This window comes from Felis catus, chromosome F2, assembly GCF_018350175.1.
Source record: "Felis catus isolate Fca126 chromosome F2, F.catus_Fca126_mat1.0, whole genome shotgun sequence".
Taxonomy (NCBI): domain Eukaryota; kingdom Metazoa; phylum Chordata; class Mammalia; order Carnivora; family Felidae; genus Felis; species Felis catus.
Window position 1 is genome coordinate 69,369,897 of NC_058385.1, and position 26,277 is coordinate 69,396,173.

Below are 26,277 nucleotides of genomic sequence, written 5' to 3' on the forward strand. Positions count from 1 at the left end.
TATGCTGACGACTCTCAAGTGTATCTCTCCAGACTAGACACATCTTGTGAGATACAGTCTTGTTCACCCGTCTGCCTATGTGACATCTCCACCGAGATACTTCCCAAACACCTTACGCTCGACATGCCTATGAATCTTGAACTCCTTGAGAATCCGTTATATCCCAAACCTACCACATCTTAGTAACTGGCACCACAGACACCCCATGACACCAAATAGAAGCCTGAGGAACATAGTTAATGCCTTGCCTCTACTCTCCATATAAAATACATACGTGCCTCATGGGAATTCTGTATCCAACTATATCTTAAATTCTTCCATTCACCTTTATCTCTACTATCACCTGGGTGGCATATCTTCCATTTAATTTCCAGATCCATTCTCCACCCTTCTCTATCCTCTGTTTATCAATAGGCTGGTCTGCATAAGCTATGGCAATAAGATCCCTTGCACTTGGGCTTCTGGTTGGATTTAGTTCACGGATAGTGATAGCAGGAAATTGGGAGAAAGGGAGTGAGTGAGGTTGGGGTATGTGTTCCATAGGCCCCTCCTTTCAGGATTGTAGACGCAGACTTGTAGGGATGCTCAGCACAAAGTCTCATTTCCAGTCAGGAGGCCGGCCTCTGTCTCCCTTCCCTCCACGTGTGCCCTTGTGTCTGGTATAGTAATGGCTCTCTACTGTTCCTTGTCCCCAGGGAACTGCAGTGCCCTCATCTGGCTTTCCTATACCCCATCTCTACCTTTATCCTATATTAAGCTTCCAAACCATCCTTCGAAAGTGCTTTCTGTTTCCTGCTGGAGCCTGAATGATAAGTCATCAAAAAACAAATAAGAAAACAACAACCATAATCCTCATTGGTCTCCGACACTCACTGAAACCAGCTCAATACAGTCTCTCCGCGGCAGCCCTGAGCGATCATTTTAAAACATGTCATTTCACTACTCCATTGAAAAGCATTCAGAAGCTTTCTATTGTGTTTTCAATAACCTTATTATGGGATTAAGTCCTTTTGTGATCTGGCCTCTGCCTACTTTTCCAAGCATGTCTCACACTTTTCTATGACTTGTTTCTTACACTTCAGCCATGCAGATATGATTAAGGCTCTAAAACACAACAAGCTCTTCCTTGCCTCATGGATCTTAGGTATTTTCTTGTTTCTGCCTGAAGTGTTCGCCTCATGGAAAACATGAGTATTTGCCTCCTTCTCATTGTTGGATTCTTTTTTGTAAATTTTATTTATTATTTATTTTGAGACAGAGAGAGAGAGAAACAGAGACAGAGCGAGCTGGGAAGGGACAAAGAGGGAGGGAGAGAAAATCCCAAGTAGGCTCTGCACTGTCAATATGAAGCCTGACTCGGAGCTTAAACCCATGAACCCTGGGATCATGACCTGACCTGAAAGCAAAAGTCAGAGATGTTTAACTGACTGAGCCACCTAGGCGCCCCTCATTGTTGAGTTCTAGCTTAGATGTCACATCCTTGGAAATATCCTTTCTGTCACTCAGCTTAAGTAGTCCCTTCCCCATTAATCTCTGTCATAGCTCTCTGTTCTTTTCTTTCATGGCACTGAGTTCACTCACAATTACTTAATGCATGTATCCCTGCAGTCGACTATGAGTTTAAGGCTATGATTGTTGTTTTTAACCCCCTTATGCACATTGCCTCATATATAATAGGAATTCAACAGGTACTAATGGAATTAAGGAATTAGGCAGGCAGAAGTACTTGGCTCATAGGATGTGCTGTAATTATTGAGCATATACTGTTTACTAAGTACGTTCTGATACTTGATATTAGTTAATAATATTAGTAACATCATCAAGTCCACTCTTTCTTCAGAGGAGTCTGGTTATCATGGGTTGATCTCAAGACATAACCCATGGGAATATGGAGGATGGCTACATCAATTGATTTATATCAATAGGGGTGTGAAGGTACCTATAGCCTAAAAGCACTATTTTCTAGATAACTAATTTTTTAGATAAAGTATATTCATTTATTATTTCTGAGAGAGAGAGGGAGAGAGCACAAGCTTCACAAGTGGGGAAAGGGCAGAGAGAGAGGGAGACACAGAATCCGAAGCAGGCTCCAGGCTCCGAGCTGTCAGCACAGAGCCCGACGCGGGGCTTGAATTCACGAACCGTGAGATCATGGCCTGAGTCAAAGTTGGCCCCTTAACCGATGGAGCCACCCAGGTGCCCCACTAATATTGTTTTACTGAGTCAGAATAAAGAGAATAAAGCAGGTGCACTCTTCTGGAAACTCAGAAAATGGCATTTATTGGTGGAGACTAGGATCCGCCTGTCCTAATAAACACACGTTGCTAGTTGTTTTAAAGATTTATTATCCGTGGTGAAGTAGATTCCAACATAAAGAGCTTGAGAAACACTTTCGGATGAACTCAGCCTGATCTGAGACTTCTCCAGCTAGTGGTGTTTATCGGAATTACAGGCACAGTGCTGGAAAGAAATCCACCAGCCTCCAGGATGCCACCATTTGAACAAAGACAGATAATAAATGTAAACAGATGCGACGGCTAATAGCATCACAAACAATTTGGACCCATCTGGATGTTGAGAAAAGTGACACACGCCCACTCTAGGACTTGGATTAAAATAAGCACGTTTCCCCTTAGAAGTATACATTTTAAACGTAGGAGGAGATCTCAAGTGGTCATTGTCTTCTGTGGACGCCTGGCTCGGGGGTGGGGCAGGGGAGGTTAGATGAAGGGCCAGTCCCATCATGTTATAAACGAGGGAGCTGAGGGCGGTGGAGATCACGCCGTGTCCCCCAGAGCCTGTGCACTTGAGTATTTGCCTCCTGGTACGATGGTGGCCAGATGCGTGTGCTGCAGAACCCCTCCCCAGGCACATACTTCAAGCCTTTTAAATTCACTCGGCATCCATTTTGCGCCATGTGTGGTGACTTTAACGAGAGGAACAGGTCAAAGCAGGAGTCCCTTCTTACTCCTCTTCTTGGGTTAGCTTCACCGCCGCTTTGTGAAGTTGATATTTTGGTTAAAGCGAGACTCAGATGAAGGAAGACATCAGCTTTCCTGTGAAAACAGGGTCTTTCTTTCCTTTTTTGTGAGGTAGTGACAAAATAAGGGCTCAGATTCTGGGCGTGTGGACTCTGGGTCATATCTCCCTTCTTTACTGTGTGGTGTAAAACCAGTGGAAATAGCACAGGCTCTCTTTTCTTTCTGCTTTTCTCTTTATGCAATAATTTTCTTTTAACACCTGTAACCAAAGTGTGACGTGCATTTTTTTTTTTGGTTTTACTTATTTTTTCATTAAAAAAAATTTTTTTTAACGTTTATTTATTTTTGAGACAGAGAGAGACAGAGCATGAACGGGGGAGGGGCAGAGAGAGAGGGAGACACAGAATCCAAAGCAGGCTCCAGGCTCTGAGCCATCAGCCCAGAGCCCGATGCGGGGCTCGAACCCACGGGCCGCGAGATCGTGACCTGAGCCGAAGTCGGACGCTTCACCGACTGAGCCACCCAGGCGCCCCTCATTTTTATTTTTAAACAAAGTCTCGTTGGCATACAGTATTATGTTAGTTTCGGGGGTACAGCATAGAGCTCGGACAATTCTGTATATTTTTGCAAAATGCCCATTTCCTCCCAGAGGCCAAAGGGTGGCGCCTTCCTCTGATGGTTGCTAGGGGTGGTTGGTCATCTGTTAGCACCTGCATCAGTGTGGAGCCACCTACAGGATCATGAAAAGAGAATTTAGCCCAAAGGGCCTTGCTCAATAAAGGCATCGAGAAAAGGGACGCAGAAGGGAGTGAGGCTTTTCCCCACTGTCTTTATAATTACTTTTTATAGGCGAGGTTATAGCAATGTAGAATTACAGGCGAATAATAATAGCTCTTGTTCCCAGAATTCAGGCTACAAGGTTTTGCATGAAAAGAACCTATCTTTCAGCGCTGTGCGGTGCGAAGGGATGAGGACAGGTCAGGGAGGACACAGACTTGGGTTCAAAATGCAGCTTCATCACCTGCTAGCTTTATGGCCTTGGGCAAGACGCTGAATGGCTTTGATCCTTACTTCTTCATATCTCAAAGAAGGATAATAACATTTACCTCAATATGCATTTGGAAGTTTAATTGATGTACGTATTCAGTGCATAACATGGTACTTGAAATCAAATCGACACTTTAGAAATATTGATTTCCTTCCCCTTCTCCATCGGAGTAGAATAGACCTCCCTGTAACACCTGCCAGTGGCAATGCAAATGAATCCTATTTTCACCTGAGTGCAGGTGTGCATTTAGGAAATTGCTAAATGTTGTGTTGCTGTCAGCTTGTCCCGGGAACCGTTGGCTAAGGAAGTGACATTTCAGCTGAAATCTGAAGGAGGAGCTAGGAGAAGAAGAAAGAGAAAGGTGCTGGGAGCCAACACCTCGGTATAGCTGTGGAATAGAGCCAAGATCGGGTGGGAGGAAACTAGACACTGAGAGGGAGCCTAGGGCAGGGGAACTGGAGAGGCCAGCAGAGGCTGAGATCAGGCAGAGATTCAGAGGCCATGCCAGGGGTTGTGGATTATTTTTTTAAAGTTTATTTATTTTGAGAGAGAGAAAGAGACAGCGCCAGTGGGGGAGGGGCAGAGAGGGAGAGCGAGAACTCCAAGCAGTCTCTGTAAGCCAGCACAGAGCCCCACGTGGGGCTTGAACTCACAGACTGTGAGGTCACGACCTGAGCCCCAACTGAGAGTCGCTTAACCAACTGAGCCACCCGGGCACCCCAGCGTGGATTTTATTTTAAGAGCGAATAGAGGTCATCGCAGGTTTTAAGCAGGGGAACAGCATGATCTCCTGAGAGCTTGGTAGATATCCGGTATTTTAATCCTGACAACAACGTTATGCGTTGGATACAGTTGAGTAGATGGAAGCCTAGGGAGATTAACTAATTTGCTTAAGAAAGTAAAGGGAGTACAGGCCCTTGGCAGGATTTGCCTGAGGCTAACCTGATCCAGAGCCTTAACCTTAACCCTGGTCTTATTGTTCAGGGTATGCCACACTCTAAGTGCTGAATCTCTCTATTCTTCCCTCTGCCATGATTCCATCCAGTGGCATTGCCTTCAGTCCCACCCACACACCAATGACTTCCCCATCGACACATCCAGTTCTCCCCTTTCTTAAGAATGCCAAACTCACCGGTCCACTTGGCATTTCCACGTGGATCCTTGTTGGCATCTCAACCTTAGCTTGTGAAACTACGCACTCTTGATTCCCCCGCAAAGTTCCTCATCCATCCTGCAGTCCTTCACAACCCACTAAATGGCGGCCCCTTCTGGCCGCCGTCCAGGTTACAAAGCTGACGGTCATCTCCCACTCCTGTCTCATATCCCAAATCCAATCTGTCAGCAACTTGCCTTGGCTCTCCTTTCAAAACATATTCTCCTCCCTGATCTGAGTACAGATTTCTCTCTATTATAAAAGCCTTCTCAGGATTCACCTGGTTTCTAAAGATGTCATGATAAGTCATGGAAATCACATCTTGTTACTCATTTGTTCAGAAGCCTCCAGTGGTTTTTCTGTCTTACTAGGTGAGGGCCAAAGACCTCACCAGGGCCTTCAAGACTCTACCTGTTTTGTTTTCTTTTTGGTGCCCATGTGTTTACTTTTTTCCTGTGGCTGCTTTCCTGATACAACAGCAGGACCGAATGCCTGCAACAGAGACTGTATGGCCCCAGATCGAAAGTATTTGCTATTGGCCTTTTGCAGGAGAAGTTTGCTGAGCTATACTCTACATAATCTGCACGCTCTTCTCAACATGTGCCCACGCACACGTGGGCACACACATGAGTCCACACACCTCTCTGATCTCACATTCCAATACCCCTGACCCCTCCTACTCTCTTCCAGCCACTCTGGCTTCCATGCAATTTCAGGAACATTTTTAAAATATGGGTTTTTTCATGTTTATTTGTTTTGGAGACATAACGGGACAGAGTGCAAACAGGGGAGGCACAGAGAGAGAAGGAGACACAGAATCTGAGGCAGGCTCCAGGCTCCGAGCTGTCAGCACAGAGCCTGACGTGGGTCTTGAACTCATGAACTGCGAGATCATGACCTGAGCCAGAGTCGGACGTTTCACTGCCTGAGCCACCCAGGCGCCCCAATTTCAGGAACTTTCTAAGCATGTCCTCACCTCAGGGAGTTTTGCTTGCTGCTTGAATTTCCCAGACTACCCTTCACTCATCTGTCCAAATGCAAAGCTCCCTGCCAACCCAGCAGGTGTCTGATTTAAAAAGTCTTCCCCGGTTGCCTCAGATAATAGAGCAATGGCCCCCATAGCTTTCTTTTCCTCTTACCTTCCTTCTTCATCTTTCTTCTTCTCCCTTACCTCCACTGGCAGTGTGTTTTATTTCTACATTCTCTGTCCCTCTACTAAAATGTAAGTACTCTGGAAGCAGAGACTTTAATTTATTCACTGCTTTATCATCTGCGGCCTGAAAAGAGCCAGGCATGTAATAGTTGCTCAGTTACAATTTTTGAACGACTCTGGAAATAGCTGGGGAGTTGTACACAATTACAGCATAAGTTCTAGAGTGTTTCTTGGGTCACTTGCTGAGCACTTTCATATACATTGATTTCATGTTTACCCTCTCCACAACCTTGGTAGGAAGGGGCCCTCGTTTCTCTCCTCCGCTTTCCGTAAAAAGATAAGGACATCCCTGAAACAATGCGCTCTGAAAGCTGTTGTGTACAGAGTGGCAGGAAGGGGCCGTGTCCCCGGTGTGCTCACAAGTGACCATTCCTGAGAACTGAGCCACTTCTTTCCTCCAGGTGGCAGCTAGGAAAAGCACTATCTCTTGAAAATAACTCACATCATTGGGATACTAATAATAAATCAGGGTTAGACGATTTTTCCTAAAAGGATTAAATCCAGGATCCTTCCCCAGAAATCCAGTTCCCGCCACAATGAGCATCCTGTTTACTGTATTCTCGATAATAGAGTCCTAACTGGACAATGTCAGAGTGGAGTTAAAGGCCAAAGTACATATGGGTGTAGCACTTGGAATGTTCCTCTCTGTTAAATGCCATACATACATCTGTACATCTCAAAATGCTGCCTAGCATCCATCTGGTTTCTTTCATTGTGGTAAAATACACATAAAATTTACCATGTTAGCCATTTGCAATGCACACACTTCAATGGCGTTAAGTACATTCATGATGTTGTGCAATCATGGCCATCATCTACTTCTGGAAACTTTTCATCTTCCCCAAATGGGCTCTGTCCCCCTTAAACCCTAACTCCCCATTCCTCGCTCTCCCTCCCCCCCCCCCCACAGGTCCTATAACCATGAGTCTACTTTCTGCCTCCCAATCTGACTCCTCTAGGAGCCTCGCGTAAGTGGAATCACACAGGATCTGTCCTTTTGTGACTGGCTTATTTCACTCAGCATAATGTCTTCACGGTCCCTCCGTGTTGTAGCACGTGTCCGAATTTCCTTCCTTTAAAAAAATGAATAATATTCTATTGTATGTCGGCACCACCCTGCTTATCCGTTCCTCCATTGTTGGACACTGGGTTGCCCCGCCTTTTGGTTACCATAACACTGCTATGAACGTGGGCGTGCAAATCTCTATTTGGTCCCTGCTTTCAAATCTTCTGGGTATGTGTCCAGAAGTGGAATCCCAGGTTTGTATGGTAATTCTCTGTCTAACTATGTTTGAGGAAATGCCATACGGTTTTAAGTTAACAATTTTTGTTTTACTTATACTTATTTACATTTTAGCCTTTCCTTGCAATTTTAAACACCTCTTAAATGTCTGAGATAACATTTTTAAATCCGGATGAAAAGACCGCTTTTGAGAACTGTTACAAAGTAACAAAAAGTGCTGATCTTACACCTGGTCTCACGTGTCACCGCTGAGTCACTGACTTCCCAGGCTGCCCTAAAGACCACTTTAGAAGAAGCACAGGTATTCTGGCTTTTTTTTTTTTCCTGTGTTTTTGTTTTCCGAATGAGTCAGCCGAGGAAGCTAAGAGGCTGAGGGAGCACTGCCAAGCTTTCTGTATTTCTTCCTTCCCTATTCCCCTAACCCCACCGACTCGCTGTCATCTGTGCTGGGCCAGTGAGCCAAGCACCCAGGCTGTTTCCTTACGACCCATCTGTAACCCCATGAGCCTCCAGATGGGGCATTGACTGACCTTGCTAGACCAAAGCAATGAGCTGGAATCACACAATAACCTTCACTCAGCACGGGGATCTGAGTGGTAGGTGTGTGAATGCCTACACTTTGTGGTTATGAAGATAATCCCAGAAATAGGCGTTAGAGGGAGCGTTGGGTCCTCTTCTGTGCTCTGCTTCCGGCTCATTGAGAACCATCTTGGCCAACCTGCTTTCCTCGTTGTGAGAGAGAATGAATCCTTCTGTTACTCCTTTTTCTTATCAATAGGTCCCCCAAAGCAAGTAAAACATTACACGGAATGTCACTGAAGAGCGCAAATAATAATAAAGGTGCTAAAGGAAAGCCATTTCTCTTCTCACGGTGCTTCTGACACCAAAGGTGTGGGATTTTTCCGCACACCAACAACCAGTTCTCCACCTCTGCCCACCAGCCAGGTGCCCTACCCTTTAATTCAGTCTGATGCCATCCACCTGGGGTCCACACAGACCCCACTGTCAAGGTTAACGGCTCAGGCCCATAGGGCTGTCTCCACTTCAAATGCCAGTCATAAGTCTAGACTGTCATCTGTATGTTTGCCCAACTGGCTGTAGTCGGGGGTTCCCACAACCCCCTCCTCTGGTTTGATAGTTTTCTAAAACAGCTCAGGCAACTCATGAAATACTTTTACTTACGGTTACTGGTTTATTACAAAGGATATGAAGGAACAGCTAGATGAGGAGGTACACAGGGCAAGGTCTGGCAGGGTCCCCAGGACAGGAGCTTCTGTCTCCATGGAGCTGGGATGTGTCACCTTCCTGGCACCTGGATGCATTCATCAACCCAGCAGGTCCCTGAACTCTGTGGCCGAGGGGTTTTTATGGAAGCTGTACCACCTCAGCATGACCCGTTGTTAACTCAATCTCTAGCCCCCTCCCCTTCTTAGAGGTTGGGGTTTGAGGGGGAAAGTTCTAAACTTCTTTTCATGGCTTGGTCTTTCTGGTGACAAGCCCCATCCTGTAACTATCCGGGAGCCCACCAAGAGTCATTTCATTAGAACAACAACCAAAAAGGCTTTTATAATCCAGGAAATTCCGAGGGATATAGAAGCTCTTGTGTAAGACTCTCCTATCACTCCTATCATTCAGGATATTATATGGGTTATAGGATGTCTATGTCAGAAATGGGGGCAGAGACCAAAAGTATATTTTTTATTATGTCACAGGTGCTGTGCCTAAAAAGAAGGATAGAGGGGAAGAAACGCGTCTACTTACTGTCACTTACCTGTTTCACCTCCCTTCTCTTCCCTAGAGACTTTTGAAACTTAATTATGGTACCTTAGTGCTCAGTAAGACCTAGTTTGGAGGCCACTGAAATAAATGACTTGATATTGTTATCCAGCTATAGTATGCAATGAATGGGGCTCTCCCAATATGGAAGCTCCTCTAATTATGAACTGGATTTCTTCTTTTTTTTTTTTTACTGTTTATTTTTATTTGAGAGAGAAAGAGAGAGAGAGAGGCAGAGCGTGAGTGGAGCAGGGGCAGAGAGAAAGGGAGACAGAATCCGAAGCAGGCTCCAGGCTCGGAGCTATCAGCACAGAGCCCGATGCGGGGCTCAAACTCACGTACTGTGAGATCATGACCTAAGCCAAAGTCAAACACTTAACCAACTGAACCACCCAATGCCCCATGAACTGGGTTTCTAAACGTATTTCAGAAATACAGTTGTTCATCAGAAGTCTAAAGGTAGAGTAATATATCAGCAATGATTCCTGCCATCTGTTTGTTGAACAACACTGATGAAATTATACTCTGACTTACTGCTTCCTTTGCATTTATGAAAGTTCATCAGTGTTTCAGAGAAGGGAAACTGAAGCTTAGAGAGGCTCTGTGACTCTCACAATGCCACATGGTTGGTAGGCACAGGAGCCACGATTCGAACCTAGGAAATTTGGCTCTCAGAGCCCATACTTCTCAAAAATTGTATGTTACAGCCTTTTGAAAAAGCCAAAGTGGGTAATTGGAGAAGGTTCTGTGTACAGAAAATGTGAGGGACAGGAATGGCATCCATTGAACTGCCAGCCTCTGTTTTCTAATGCCAGTGTGAGAGGGGTCTGTCCCTGGCCAAAGTCACCAACTGCTTCTGGTAAGGACTGAAGCCCCCCGGGCCAGCCCTGGGCCCACATATACACCAGCAGAGCTCTTTAGCAAGTTCCAGAAGTTAAAGTGACTCAGTTAAAGGTCCAGAGCTACAAAACAATTCATTTAGTCCAAGATTGGGTCTTTGGGATTGAATTTTCAATCAATTTCCACATCTCTCTTGCTCCTTCCTTTTGCCATGTAAGGGGGTGGGGGCTTGTCCTTTTTAATTATACAGATGCTTCCTCTTAGGTCTTATTTTCTTCCTCAGGGCTCCCTGTAGAGAATTTGCTCCAGTTGATTGATAAGATGATATTGATTCCAAGGGCAGAGTTCAGAAATATTCTTATAAATGGATCATGTTGTTAATAAAGGGTCACCACAGAAGGGGCTTTGGGGTACAGAAGTTGCTGAAATCAGAGCTCTTAGCAATGACAGAAAGAGAGAGAAAATGGCCCAATGACCCATGCTCAAGAAGGGAAATTGAGAGAAGGAAGGCATGGGATCAAAATTACCATTTATCAAATACCTCTGGGGTCCCCGGTCGGCGAATCCTAACCTTGTGGCCTCAGACGAGATTTTTAACATCTCAAATCTTAGCTTCTTCAACTGTAAGGTGATACAAGGAACATCTTCAATGGTCTTGTTAGGATTAAATAAAACAATATACACAAAGTGCTTTGCTGCCACAAAACAGACAATGATAAACATGGTGGTTGTTATAGCTATTATTACTGTTCTTGTTTGTGCTTTTCATAACCCTCACCAGCCTCCCAAGTGATAGGCATCAGCCTGAATTCCGGGCTGCAAGGTCATAAAGCAAAATTGGCACAATCCTCGCTTGTTCGGTGGTCTGCTTTTGCTTCTGTTTATGACTTTCATATGAAAATCAGACAAAATAATGGCTGTTGGGCAAGGGAAGGTGGCAGAGAAATGAACCCAGTCTAGGGGCAGAACTCGTCAATTTTGCCACCGTCCTTGGTTTAACGTTTGGCATTCTGTCCTCATGACTGACTGGGTATGGCTTCACAGTAAGCTGAGAATTGGCTGTGTGAGAAAATGAAGATTTATACAAAGCCAAATTGGACAAATGGTGAATAATTGATTTAGCTGACCTGACAACTCCCACTGGTAAATAAGACAGAATGTTTCATTCTGGTTGTAATTTAGTTTTCTGGGCATCCCGACTCCTTTCTAGCAGTTCACGGTAAAGGCTGAGTACCTTCTAACTTTGCCATACAGCCAAAAACTTTAGATAATGAGCTCCATTCTCATGGCATCCTGGCATAACCTGTAAGAAGTGTGGTTTGTATTACTCTCTGAAGAATGTAAGGATCCTTTATTTAGTTCTCTGATGGAGAATATAGTTTGGTCCCTACTTAATAAAACTTGACTATATCTGGTTGGATTCAAGAATGACTCTGTTTACCCGTGTTAAAATACAGACGTTAGGAATACAGTAAATCAAAAATAAAGTGATAAATAACAGAAACATAAAACCAACCATGCTGTGCCATCGTCTAAAATCCCCTTGCTGGCATCTGGGTTCAGTACATGCCATCTTAGGAAACATTAACAAAGGAAGCATTTATTTCCAAGCTTTGGTATCTCAAGGAATGGTATGGATGAATATATATGAATGTTCCTTGAGCATTCCCACATCAACGACTGTGTAAATCACAGATGGCATATTAGACAAAATACAGAAGCAAATGAGGACATTTAGAAGACATCTTGTAGCACTCTAAAATCATGGATTACGAGGATTGAAAGTGTCTTTGAGGGATCATCCTGGTTAACCTCTTGATTATAGATTCGGTTTCATTCAATAAACATACAGTGAACTCCTACGATATAGCAGGCATTAGGCTCAGGTTATTGGTGGAGACGTGTGTTTTTTGGGGGAAGCCGAATTAAAAAAAGAAAGTGTTGGGGTGCCTGGGTGGCTCAGTCAGTTAAGTGTCCGACTTCGGCTCAGGTCATGATCTTGTGGTTCTTGGGTTTGAGCCCCATGTCGGGCTCTGTGCTGACAGCCCGGAGCCTAGAGCCTGCTTTGGATTCTGTGTCTCCCTCTTTCTTTGCCCCTCCCACACTCACGCTCTGTCTCTCTCTGTTTCTCTCTCTCAAGAATAAATAAAAATTTCAAAAATTTAGAAAAATAAAAAAAGGAAGTGTCTGCCATCATGGAGTTTATATGCTCAGGGAGGGGTTGCCTTGCTACACAAGGGCTAGGACAAACGCTGAGAGGTCGGTGTGAATAAAGTATTCAAGGAACAATTTGGGAGGAGAAATCTACTTTGTATTATTAGCCTGGCTAGCAGATGGCCATCCTTAAATAGGGGCTCCTTTCATTTTACTCACTCATCAAAAATCTATTGACCTTTATCTATTTGCCAAAATCCTGTGCTGGGCATTTGGGGATGTTGAATACAGTAGTCATGATGCCCTCATGAGCCTGAAGTCTAACGAAGATGGCTGGAAGTTGAACAGGAAATTGCAGTGTCTGGAGTGTCGTGAAAGGTTGTGTTCCCCTAATTCAGACAGACCTGTACGTAGTGTCCTGGAATGCCCGTGGAAAGCCATGAGTGACTTTCAGTGGTCAATGAACAGCACTGTGCACTGTCAAAGAAGAACACACAGACCCAGAGTGTAGCTCACGAGACTCCCTCACTCTGCATCAAATTAAATGAGGCATGATATAACTGGATAAGATCGTCCAGATATAGACACACATCCGATCCATGGCAGAACTGACATTTCAACTCGGAACTCCTGATTCACAGTCTAGATAGTGTGCAACTGTGCAAAATCATAGCAAGAAATCACAATGACCTTTTCAGTTCATTAGTGATATATTTTGGCTAGAAGAATTCAGACAACTCGTGTTTATTTGAGATCTTTATTTCTTAATAAAGATAGGCTAGTCGCCCACTCACTTACGTCCCCCATCTCTCCAACTTGAGACAGAGGGGTCCAAAACTGGGCAATGTGTCACTGTGCTTTTATATAGTCACTAATTTGTGGTGCTAGAAGGTTCTGATCTCTAGCTTACATCATGGCTAATCAGCTTTTTGATTTAGGGGAGCAAGGTATTTGAAGTATGTGATGGGAAAATATATTAATGATAGTAGTAGCTATTATTTTTTAGCACCTATTATGTGCCAGGTATTTATACACTTTATTTCTATTTTCACAATAATCTTGCAAGCCAGGTATCATTATATCCATGTCACTGATTTCGAAATGGAGGCTCAGAGAACTTAAGTCCCTTGCCCATAGTAAGCGTCAGAGCCCAGATTGCAACCAAAATTAGCTCATCCCCAAGCGCAGCAAATTTCACTTCTACTTGGCCTCCCCAGAGTGAAGGAACCGGGGCTTACAGGAGAAGTAGGAAGAGAAACCCTTGTTCTAACTGACTGAGAATTGTGTATGTGGGTGCATGAAGTGATTTTTTTTTATGTGAATTAAGATATTGCACACCTTCTCGAGGCACCTGGGTAGCTCAGTCTGCTAAGTGCCTGACTTCGGTTCAGGTTGTTATCTCACTCATGGTTTGTGAGTTTGACTCCTATATGGGCTGTCTGTTGTCAGCACGGAGCCTGCTTGGGATTTTCTGTCTCCCTCTCTCTCTGTCCTACCCCTGCTCATGCTCTCTCACTCTCTCTCAAAAATAAACATTTTTTTAAAAAGATATTGCACACGTTCTGAAGACCTTGCTATTTTTTTTTAATGTGTATTTATTTATTTTGAGAGAGACCGAGCATGAGCAGTGGAGAGGCAGAGAGAGAGCCAGAGGGAGAGAATCCCAAGCAGGCTCCATGTGCTAATGCAGAGCTTGATGTGGGGCTCAAACTCATGAACCATGAGATCATGACTCGTGCTGAAATCAAGAGCCAGATACTTAACCTACTGAGCAACCCAGGTACCCAGAAGACCTTGCTATTTATATGAACCAAATAATTATACTTTTTGCAAAATAAAAAAAAAATTGTATAAGAAATAACCATCCCATAATACTTGGTGTGGGAAATCTTAATTTTGATCTAATAGGTTTACTTAAATGAGCTAGGTACACATGTGCTTTTTCTCATAACAACCATGATTGATCTTGATTTCACCCCCATCAGAGGCAAAGGGGCAAATAAATACTGTAGGAGGAGGGGCAGCTGTTACAAAAAGTAACAACAACTTAGGTTCATGTAGAATTTTAACTTTCTTATTGGATCAACTTACAATTACTCAGGGAAGTAGTCATCTTACCATCATTCTCATTGAATGACAATGGTCATAGATGAGCAAAGTCCCTTGCAGAGAAGTTAAGAGCTTGCCAGATATCAAACCATCAGAAAACAAATAACAGAAAACAAAAAACAGGATGAGGACTTCCACCTTGATCTGTGGGTGCCCAAAGGAAGGTCATTTCATCTGTCCCACACTGATTTGTCGGAGGAGCTGGAAGAGAAGGGATCCAGGAGTTTGGGAACAGCACCGGCCAACAGAAGCAATCATTTAAATGGCAGTAATATTTAAATGGCAGCACACGTTGGTGTTTCTTTGATGTTATTAATGTTTAACCATGTACTCTGGTTACTTGAACATGAACTTTAAATTACCAGTCACATCCCTAACAGTCTCTGATCTGAGTTTTGCTGCAAAAATATATATTTTTTAACACAAGTAATTGTAAAAAAATATATTTTTGCTTAAAACTATTCCAGAAAGTTTAGAGGTAAATAGAACTTAGGCAAAATTAATTGAGCACATACTATGTGCAATGCAGTTTTCATTCTAGGAGAAGAGTAAGTATATAAATTGTTGCAATAAAACAGTGGATGTTGGAGGAGTCTAGGTGACTCACTCTTGAGGATGATGATAAATCTCAGCCTTCATAGAGGTGTCAAACAAGATGCAGCAAGAGTGCCTGGAGATGGTGGTCCCACAGGGCAGTGTCAGTGGGGATGGGGAGGATGCCCCAAAAGGAAGAGAAATCTAATATTGTGGGAATATTTCCCAATAGCTTGTTTGGACCGGATCTTTAACTTCTACCCCACACCCTTTGTGCCTTCCTTAGGAGAAGAGCTGTGATGAGGATGTTTGGGCTTTTTTGTTCACTTATTTATCTTCAAACAAATCACAAAAGAAACTTATCTTTGTTTACAACTGATTAAGCAGTTTAAAGACACGAAGATATAACTAATAATATTCCTCTAGTCCATTGTCCTCCTAGGAAACCAGTTTTAACAGCGTCATGTGATCCTTTGCCTTCGTTTTCAACATTCATGTAAAACCTACAGGCATGTGCTTTTGTACTTCTTATTGAAAGCATCAGACTTATACACCCACACACATATTTCTTTGACTTGCTTAAATTCTCTATAAATGTCTCACTTTTACAACTCATCATGGACATCCCTTGAGGGCAATGGATAGCAATTAAATTCACTTTCTTAGGTGGCTGGGTAATAGTCCTTGTACGGATGTGCCGCAATAGGCAGCCATTTCCTTATTTAGATATGTGCAGTGGGTGCCTTTTTTTGTCACTAGAAACTGTTAAATAATGATATTCACATATCTTTTTATTAGGTTGTCTAAACAACAGCCACAGAAGTTTAAAAAAGTCATTCTGCACACTTTCACACCTAGAAAGGACCTTACAAATATCAGCCAACCTCCTAATTTACAGGTGAGTCATCAGAGGCACTGAAAGGTATAGGGGAGAGCTCAAAGTCACCTAAGTAGTTTGGTGGCGTGTCTGCAGCCAGAATCCAGTCCTCTGGCAGCGACCTGACCCCCCCTTACATAGGGTAGGTGCTTGGAGAGAATGGACGGAGGTGTGGATCCTGAAATGGTGGGAGGTTTGTAATCAGAACACGGAATCCATATGCAGAAGGGATCTTCCTGGCCTAATCTCAATCATAAGGTGTCTCCTCTTCTAACCAAAACCTCCTGTGCCACAGGCCAGGGCAGGGGTGAGGGAGGGAGAGCTTGGAACTCACCTCAGCCTGTCTCTAGAGGCAGCCGGGAATTCACCCCTCCTCCTGCTCTGAGGAAGTGCCCTTCTAGCAAAGTGCCTGTGGTTTCCTGGTTGGTGGGCAGAGGGCAGCGGCTCCTGCCTTCCTAGAGCAGACCCCCGTGACCCCTTAAACATCCTTCGAGGCCCCGTCTCACTCACTCCCTTATGTGCACAGCCTCCAGGCTCCTGGGAATAGACAGGACAAAAAATGCTTCAGTGTTCCTACCATGAAACGCTAACCAGAAGAAAACCAGTGACCTCTTTCTCTAATGATTTTCAGACCTGTCTAATCTTCAGAATCACCCAGAGAGCTTACTTAGAATACACATTACTGATCTGCAACACACAAATATGCATATACAGGTACAAACACACATATATATATTTTTTTCTTTGGAATTGCCATATATATAGAGGGAGAGATACACAGTTTTTGTCTTTTTGTGTCTTTTTTTGCAGTTCCAGAGAAGAACATATTTATTATATATTATTTAAAGTCATATATATATGGCAATTCTAGAGAAGAAAATATTTACTATATATTATTTCAAGTCTCTTATTTAAATATCATATATATATATATATATATATATATATATATATATATATATACTATATAATAGTTTTCTTTGGAGTCCCCAGGTATTGCAACGATTAGCACAGTTTTGACCTGTGGACCATGTCCAACGCTGTTATTTTCTCAGTGAGAAAGCTGAGGTCTCGAAATGTCCTACAACTTGCCAGAAACCGTTCAGCGTGTCTGTGGCTGAGCTGGGACCACTCCCCGTCTCCTGGGTCCCAGGTCAAAATTCTTTCACCGGATTTATAAATACAGATTCCTTTTAAAACCAGGAGAGATTTATCTTTGTCAAAGTGCCACTGGGAAAGGATGTAAGGGCAAAAAAGCAGAAACCAGACAAGTGCTCAGGTTTTCATGGTGTTGAACAGAAGCAGCGTTTCTGAACTGACTGATGGGGGTGCAGGAAGGTGGGCGCCCAGAGTCTCGGCAGTGCGTGGGGGGCGCGGGTCTTGGCCGCCTGTCCTATTACAAAGGCTGGCAAATGGACAAAGCCGGTCTAATTCATCTCCTAAGCATGTGAAAGACATTTAGAGACTGAATGATTTTCAGTCCCCCTAGGTTTGGGAATTAAAGGTAAATATGGTGCGGAAAATGCTCAGGCCTGGCTTTAAAGACTTGTGTGAAATGCTTCCCCAGGGGGGAAATGCGGGTCACTAAAAGGTTGCTTCTCACTAATGCCCTTGATTGGCCGTTGGTGCACGGCTCCCTCTGAAGTGACAATCAGTCCAAGTGACCACTGCCCTCTTGCTGCAATTATCAATGGTCCGGCAATTTCCCTCAATTTTAATCAATTTGGTTTGTGAATAGCTCTTTTCTTTGTTTTAGACAAAAGAGGCAAGTGTTCGGTCAGGATGCCTGCCTTCTCCGTGGCAGCTCCTGTTTTCTTTAGGAAGCTCGTAAAGACCTTGTCCACTTTTAGACGAAGGAGAAGGCTGGCATCTCCTTTCAGGAAGGCAAGAGCCATTCTGGCAACATTCTGGCCCAGCCCAGTGTGACACGGTCGTGAGAACCCAGGGTGCAGTAGAATGGGGGCAGGAAGGAATGGGGTGGGGGTGGGGAGAACTGTAGAATGAACGTGGACTTAATGGTTGGGGCTGTTGGAATGTGTTAGGGTTGCCGTTTAAAATACAGGACTCAGTTAAATTTGGATTGCAGGTAAACAACGAAATTCCCAGGGGGCATATTTGCCCCAATTAACTGATTGTGTAAAGTCCCAACTTCACCGAGTGTCCTCTGTGATATACCAATATCTGACAATCCGAGTAGGAATAGACGAAGAGGAGGAAGGGAATGAGATCCAAGTCCATGAAATCAAGAAGGTGATGGGCATGATGAGCAACAATGACCATGGTGACAGAGCACTTTCATTCATTCGTTGGTGCATTTGTACATTTGAAGATTCATTGATTCAGAAAAGATTTATTGACTCTACTATGCAGCCAGCACTGGGATGCAGATATTAAGATAAATAAGGCAGATTAGTGTGATTGAAGATGTACAAATCAATGTCACGACACAGTATGATAAGTACAAGACTCAATGCAACTACGGTTTTTGGTGTTTTTTCAGTCCGTCATACTGGAGAGGTGTGACCAACAGCTGAGATCTCCAGCCACTAAAGCTTGGGGATATACCAATCTCTCCTTATCAGGAATCTTTCCCTTTTTATTTTCCACTTCTTCTCACCACGTTCAAGGTATCGCCCAGTGGGTAAAGCATGAATAGCAAACACCTATATGCTTTATTTCTAAGATAAATGGGCTTATCTGGATAAGCTTAAACTGGATATCTAAGCATAGAAATTGGGCCATAGCCACCAATATAGTCCACAGGTGTGTAAGAAAAAAGTAAAGTAAGCGAAGATGTGATATGTCTACTTCAGATTCTCTCTAGGTGAGAGGCCCTAAGGCATCTTATTAAGATTGATTTTGAAACTCTATCCAGACCCTTTACCTGCTATTTTATTTTCAGTCAAGGGTTGTAATGCCCTGTGTATATGTTTCATGCTGTCTGTGGTACATGTACACACACACACACACACACACACACACACACACACACACATCATATGCACAAATATACTCTTTTTAAACTAGAATCAGAATTACCAAGAAGCTAAAACCAATCTAATGAGAAATCAGTAAAATTGGGGTTTAAAAGCATTTGTGTAAGTTCCTATTTGTTGCTGATGGTACATAGAGATGCACAAGAGACAGTTTACTTACCTTGTAAAAGGAATTCAGAGGGATAATAGAGTCAACATTATTCACCAGGGAGCCCTTACTTCAGACGCTGGCCACGCCACAGCCACCTTTGTCAGAATTACCAAAAAAACACAACCCCCTCATGTAAGAAGAATTATTAGGGCCGGGTGTGAACCCAGCACCTTGGCCAAGGTTGATTTGCTTGAAGCAGTTACCTAACTCCAGGATGGTCACTTGACCAGTCGACTATGTGTGGCATGGAAGGGCCGGCCAGTGGGCTTAACAATGACCACCTTGACAGTCAGATTTTCTTTATCAGACGTGAGCAGACAGCAGAGAAGGAAAAATGGGAGAGTGGTAGAGGCAGCGCAAAGGGAGTCCAGGCTCAGAGGCTCCACGGGCAACCCCGTTTCAGGGGAGGCACAGGTACCTGCTGGGCAGTGTGTGGATTCCTGTATGTGCATGTTATGTGTGTGAGAAGCGTGCTTGCTGGGACCCAGGTGACCTTTCTATTGCTGAAGGTGTCTCGTCTCTCTGAGGCCAAGATGTGTGACTCGCTGTTCCTTCTAGAAGCCAGATTGTGGGATGGTCTTAGTTCCCATGAGACCTGGTTGAGATTCCCTATGCTTTTATGGCCATGCATTGTATTATAATAACTTGTTACCTTAAGTAATCTGAAGGAGGCCCATGCTCCTAACAAGCAAGGGATTAAACTCACAAACCCAGGCTCAGCAAGAGAGCCCTGTTGCAAGGCAGCAGAGAATGTGTGCTTGGCACAGAGGGAAAAAAGAAGCTGAAAACATCGAAGCAGGGCTGGTTTCTGCTGGGGGAACAAGACGCAGATCTGAAATTGGCTCTAAAGTAGGGGTCAGGAGTTTCCTAACCTAGCCTGGTGCCTTCTAAGGAATTAAATAAAACCATGTGTTTGTATTAAAGCATTCCTCTGCCTACTGAGTTGAAATCAGATGTCCACGTTGCAACCCACTGACACACACACACACACACACACACACACACACACACACACACACATTTCCTTGTCTCACTGTCTATATTATGAAACACTTTCATGTCTTCCCACTCACTCCTTACAGAGAGAAATTATGAAGGAGAGAGAAACCTAAGAAAACAAGCAACCTGTCATTGTTCTTACACTTCACCTTCTTTGGAATGGGTGCCTGACCTCACTGGAAACTCAAGAATTTGCCGATACGACACTCCACCCTTTTCAAAGGTGAGTTAGCCGAGCCAGAATGGGTAAGTGATTTGCCCCAGTATCACACAAATGGTAAAGATACAGGTTTCTTTTCAATTAAACAAAAACCCAGGACTCGTTCTCAAATCCCCCCTCATACTCCGCGCCAAAGTCTTGTTACTCCGTCACTTCATGTGGTTCAGGCCCCCCAAGGCCACACTTACCCCCATGTAAGGCTTCTCTCCAGTGACGGAGGATTTATGGTAATGTTGATTCTCCTGACCTCATCTTAAAACTTACCCGCCCTTTGCCTCTTTCCTTAAGATTCTTGCTTAAGAATTGGGTGCAAAGTAAACAAATCGAACACTAGGGTGTCAACGGATGATAACGGTCAAGATACAATCCCCTATTAAGACTGCATTTGCCGTTTATCCTGCACAAAATACTTGAGAACTCAGCATCCCCCCACCCAAGTATGGAGTCACTTCATCAGCTTGGAGAAGGTTTTTTAAAAAAAGGTCAAGCAGATCATTAGTTAGAACCCGCAAAATGGTCCTGCTTATGAGATCAGAAAGCCCTATTTGTCTTCAGCTCTTCCTTATAAATCCTGGAACCCCCAAATTCCAGAAAGACCCCCAAAGTATAATAAACTGAGAGTTTTTTTAAAGCCCATGTCATATTGCAGCTTCAAGGGCAGCACCCTTTTGAAAAAGGTGGAAGTTAACAGTGGTGGGTTCAATTTGAATTGAAACTATGTTTTGAGTCCACCAGTCATAGGCTCACTGACCAATGTTTATTTTCCTAGCAACTATGGCCCTTTGTGGTGGGCAGGTACTGCCCTATAGCAGCTTGCAGGAATTGATTATTATATTTTCAGAAATTTTGTGAGCTGGTTGACCTCACATTGATAGCTTGTAATTGGCCATGGTGAGAATATACTCACCATGGAACTTGGCAACCACTATAAATCCAGGATCGAAATGTGTGTGTGTGTGTGTATGTACGTGTGTATGCATTTATACTACAGAACCAGTTTTGAAGTTGTTAATCATTTACCAGCATACCACTGTCTATCCTCTTCCCTTCCTTCTGTCCTTCCTCCTTCTCCTCTTCCCTCCCTTCCCCTTCTTCCTACCCTCCCTTCCTCCCTCCCTCCCTCCCTCCCCCCCTCCCTCCCTTTCTCCTTCCTTCCCCCTTCCCTCTTTCTCCTCCCCCTTCCTTCCTTCCTTCCTTTCTTCCTTCCTTCCTTCCTTCCTTCCTCTCCCTTTCTCTCATTTTTCTTTTATTTTCTCTGTCATCTAATATTTCTAATAGTACTGGGTGTTTTGACAGGCCCTTTACAAAAATTCTCATTTTATCATCACAACAACTTTATACTATTTTAACTCGGTTAAAAAAATATAGGGGCACCTGAGCAACTCAGTTGGTTGAGCGTCCAACTCTTGATTTCAGCTCAGGTCATGATCCCAGGGTCATAGGATTAAGCCCCACATTGGGCTCTGTGCTGAGGGTGGAGCCTGCTTACGATCCTCTCTGTCTCTCTCCTGCACCTCTCCCCTGCTCTCATGCTCTCTCTCTATCCGAACTAAAAAAACAAAACTAAAGAAATAAAGAAACAGAGGCTCAAAGAATTTGTGTAATGCCCAAAGGACACTATCAGTAAATAGGAGTGGAATTGAAACACAGATCTGTCTTATTTGAAAGCTTCTATTGATTCCTGAAACCTGTAGTAACAAACACACAAAACAAAAACAAGTAAACAAAAGACTGGGTTGGCAGTTCCCAAACAGACTTGCTCTTTTTCCAGATCTTGAAAGATCTGTTACTGGGTGACAAACATGTCCTAATATCTCCACTGGACTTCAACCCCTAAAGCAATGCATCAAACAAAGTTAATTAGGGGAACGGGAGGTGGCAGCCTGCCCTGATTTTATCTGAGGGTAAAAGATTCAGGTAGAAGGTTCCACGATCCATGGGAGAAAACACGATTTCTTGGTAGAGTGGTCCACAAGAGGTTGCCCTGTCTCAGCAGAGAAAACTAAGGGTAGAGGTGACTAGGTACCACCCCCATTCCTTACTGACTCCTGTCGAGTTTCCAACTGGAGATACAATTTAGAAATGTCCAAGCTCTTTTTTTTCCCCTCCCTTTAATCCTGTATCTCTGGGGGTTGTTTATTTCCTTCTCTGGGCATGGGTTTTACTAAAGGAAAAGCTCCATAACTCAACTCTTACAACACCAGATTCTAGTGAGTTCAGGGTGGATGATTCAGAAACATCTGGATTTAATTTCCTTGTTAACAGACATGGGATTAGAAATTAAGGGAAAAGTTTTTGGCAAATGGTATTTGGGGGAGATTGTCAAGCCCCAAATGAAATGCAAAGCCTTAAATAGAAACGGATGAATTCATTTGCTCATTCATTCAACACACATTTATTCAGCAGGCGCCTCTTGTGTGGCTGGCAATGTTATACGCACTGGAAAACAGTAGTGAGCTAGGCAGGGTAGGACAGAAAATTAATTTGTAAATCTGGAAACAAACAGGGTACTTTCAGATGGAGTCAAGTGATGTGAAGAAAATAAAATGAGGTCTTTAATAGTGCCTTTCCCAAGTAGGTTATGAATAGTTCTTTAATTTCTCCAGCGATGTTTTCTAGTTTTCAGTATTCCTGTCTTGAACATCTTTTGTCAGACATATACCTAAATATTTCCAATTTTTGATAGTATTTGCAATGACGTTGCTTTGTAATTTCAATTCCGGGTTGTTGCTGGTATATAGAAATATAATTGACTTTTTTCATATGGATCTTATATCTTGGAACTTTGCTAAATTAATTTATTAGTTTCACTAGCTTATTTTGGTTTGGGATGGCAGATTCTATAGAATTTTTGACATCAATAATCATGTCTTCTGTAAGTAGAAACAGATTTATTTTTTTCTTTTCCAATATGGATTTTTATTCCATTTTGTGCCTTATTTCACTGGCTAAATTCTTCAGTACAGTGTTCAATGGGAACAGTGAGAGCAGACATCATTGCCTTGTTCATGATTTTAGGGGGAAAGCATTCTGGGTTTTTTCATTAATTTTGATACTAGCTCTAAGGTTTTGGTATATGTTCTTTATCAAATTGATAAAACTCCCTTCTCAATATTTTTAGGATGTTTTTATTAGGAATAGATATTACATTTTGCCAAATGCATGCTGCAGCACATATTGTGATGATCATATGATTTTTCTCTTTCACTTAGTTAATATGGTGAATTATGTTAATTAACTTTTATACACTAATGTTGAATTTGTAGGATGAAGCACGTTTGATCTTTACATATTATTTGATTGAATTTGGGCAAGTTTTATTAAGAATTTTTGCTTTTATCTTCCTGAGCAATATTGGCCCTTGGTTTTCTATTATTGCCATATTTTGGGGTCTTATTTGGATATCAGAGTGATGCTGGTCTCATAGAATAAGTTGGGAAGTATTCTTGTCTCTTCAGTTGTCTTAAAGAGTTTGTGTGGCCTTAGTTGTTGTTTGCTTGCTTGTTTGTTTGTAGAATTCTCCAGTGAAGCCCACTGTGACTAGAGTTTCCTTTGTGGGAAGTTTTTTAAACATAAGTTAAATTCCTTTAACAGATATAGGGCTATTCAGGCTATCTATTTCTTCTTGAGTGAGTTTTGGTATTTGAATGTTTCTAGGAATGTGTGCATTTTATCTAAGTTGTCAAACTTGTTAGCATATAAAGTTATCTCATTATCCTTTTACTATATAAAGAATCTGTACTTATGTTGCCTCCCTTTTTCTTGACATGGATAATTTGTCTTTACTCTTTCTTTCTTGATTTGTCTAGTGACCAACTAATTTTATGGTTTTCAAATAAGGGGGTTTGGGATTTTTTAATTTTCTCTGTTCCTTTCCTGTTTTCTATTTTATTGATTTAAGATGTGATTGTTTGGTTTCTACTGCTTACTTTGAGGTTGGTTTTTTTCCTCTCCCCTTCCTCCAGTTTCTTAAGTTCAAGTTACTGATTTGAAACTTACTTTGCTGTCCGATATGGGCTTTTATTTCTGTAAATATTCCTCTAAGTACTGCATTAACAACATTTCATGTATTGAGGTGCATATATCACTTTTGTGTTCAGTTCAGAAAGCTTTCTAATTTTCCTTCTGAATTTTTTTCACTGACCCATATCTATTTAGAAGTTTGTTTTTTATTTCCCACATACATAGGAATTTTCTAGAGATCTTTATAATGGTTGTTTTTTTTTTAATTTTTATTTTACTGTGGTTGTAGAACATACTTTGTATTACATAAGCTTTTAAATGTATTGAAATTTATATTAAGACCAAAGTTGTGGTCTATTCTTTGTTATTAGATAATATAAATAGAAAGTGACCAAATTAATTTAATTTCACCTACTTCTACGTTTCTTTTTTATTTTTTCCCTCATAATAGGTGTTATAAAATAAAGCATTAAATATGTATTGCTTCAAAATAAATTCAGTGCTTTGAAATAGTTGTCACATATCACAACATCTAGTTTAAAACTTTCAAACATAATATGCATTAGATAATGTTTGCTGAATGGTAATTATCTTTTAATAGTAATCTGTTTTTCTCTTATTCTAATTACTCTCTCAAATGTCTGTTAGAAACTGAGGTTTACTGGGTTGATCCATAGGAGGGCACATTACTATAAACTGGTATACCAGCTTCAAGGTTAAGGTCCACACACCCCCAGCTAGCCTGTCTCCAACTCCGCACTCCACATTATTTATCCTAAATCATATTTAGAATTGCTTCAGATTTTACATACTCAGGAATGAGTTTCAATGCAAATGCGATCCAAATTAACAAATGATAAATGGAAAAGAAAATCCTATCACACCGAGAAGAGCCATTTGTCAGAGGGAAGTCTCTGCCATGTCTCACATTGACTTTCAAGAAATGATGCCGACCCAATGATTTATTGGGTCAATTGCTTATAAATACAAAGGAGATTTCAACTCTAAGGATTTTCCAAGATCTTATTCAAGAGAATTGATGTTAGAGAACAAAATCCTACATTATAAGTGGTATTTTTCTAGTAGCTCTTGAATGTGAAGAAAAGTTACTAGGCTTTTCAGACTTGAAATCCATATGGCATAATATGCACCATAAGAATTTTTCTAGAAAGCAATGAATGTAAAACAATCCATCTTTATCTACCAGATTTTATGTGAAGCACTTTTCAGGTATTATGTCTTTAATTCTCACCATAATCATTTTATGCAGTAAATATTATTTTCCTCATTTTCAGGTATGACACTGAAGCACAAAATGTGTAAGTAGCTTGTAGAAAGTAGAAAGTGGGATAGCCAAAGAAAGCTAGATAAGACCCACTATATGTGTCAGTCACTGTGTTAAAATCTTAAAAGATATGACTGCTTCTTCCTCACATCAATCCTCTGAGGTTGATTACATTTTACAGATGAGGATAATAAAGGCATACAGAACTCAAACATATTACCCAAGTTTACACAGCAGGCAATTGGCAGTATGGTGATTCAACTTCAGGTCCACTTGGGTCTAAAGTTCTTCTGACCTCCAGGATAATTAATTGTGCCAAGGAAGGGAGAGAGTCTCCCAGTGAAGTTTCATGAGACAGTTCATGTTGAGGCTAGGTCACAAGAGAAGAATACACATTATTCCACAGGTTTGAAGAGAGGTATTTGCAGGGGAGGGAGAGTAAAGGCTGAGAAAACTTATCAGAAAGTGGGATAAGAATACCATTTCCAAGCTGATAACTTGACCTTGAAGGTTTAATTCTCAGAGAAACTGAAGAGGCAACAAGTCCCTGGGATTTAAACAAGAAGGTTAAGCCACTAGATGGGCTTTTTGACTTAAGAAATCATTGACGAAATTGCCACACAGTGTCCCCCCAGATGGCCAGAGGGTTTTTCCAATATGCCATCAGGTGAAGACGCAGCTAGGTATTTGCAGACCCTTTCCTGGGGTCTGAAAGAGTGGGCCTACTTCTTGTTG

At 42.3% G+C, this 26,277-nt stretch overlaps 1 long non-coding RNA gene across 1 annotated transcript in view; it reads left to right on the forward strand.

Annotated features, from left to right (window-relative positions):
• Positions 1 to 26,277, forward strand: part of LOC123383199 — a 484,670-nt gene that overhangs the window by 233,372 nt on the left and 225,021 nt on the right. The window contains exon 3 of the long non-coding RNA XR_006592690.1: positions 20,158 to 20,297. This is a non-coding gene — a long non-coding RNA (uncharacterized LOC123383199). The remainder of the gene's footprint in view (positions 1 to 20,157; positions 20,298 to 26,277) is intronic.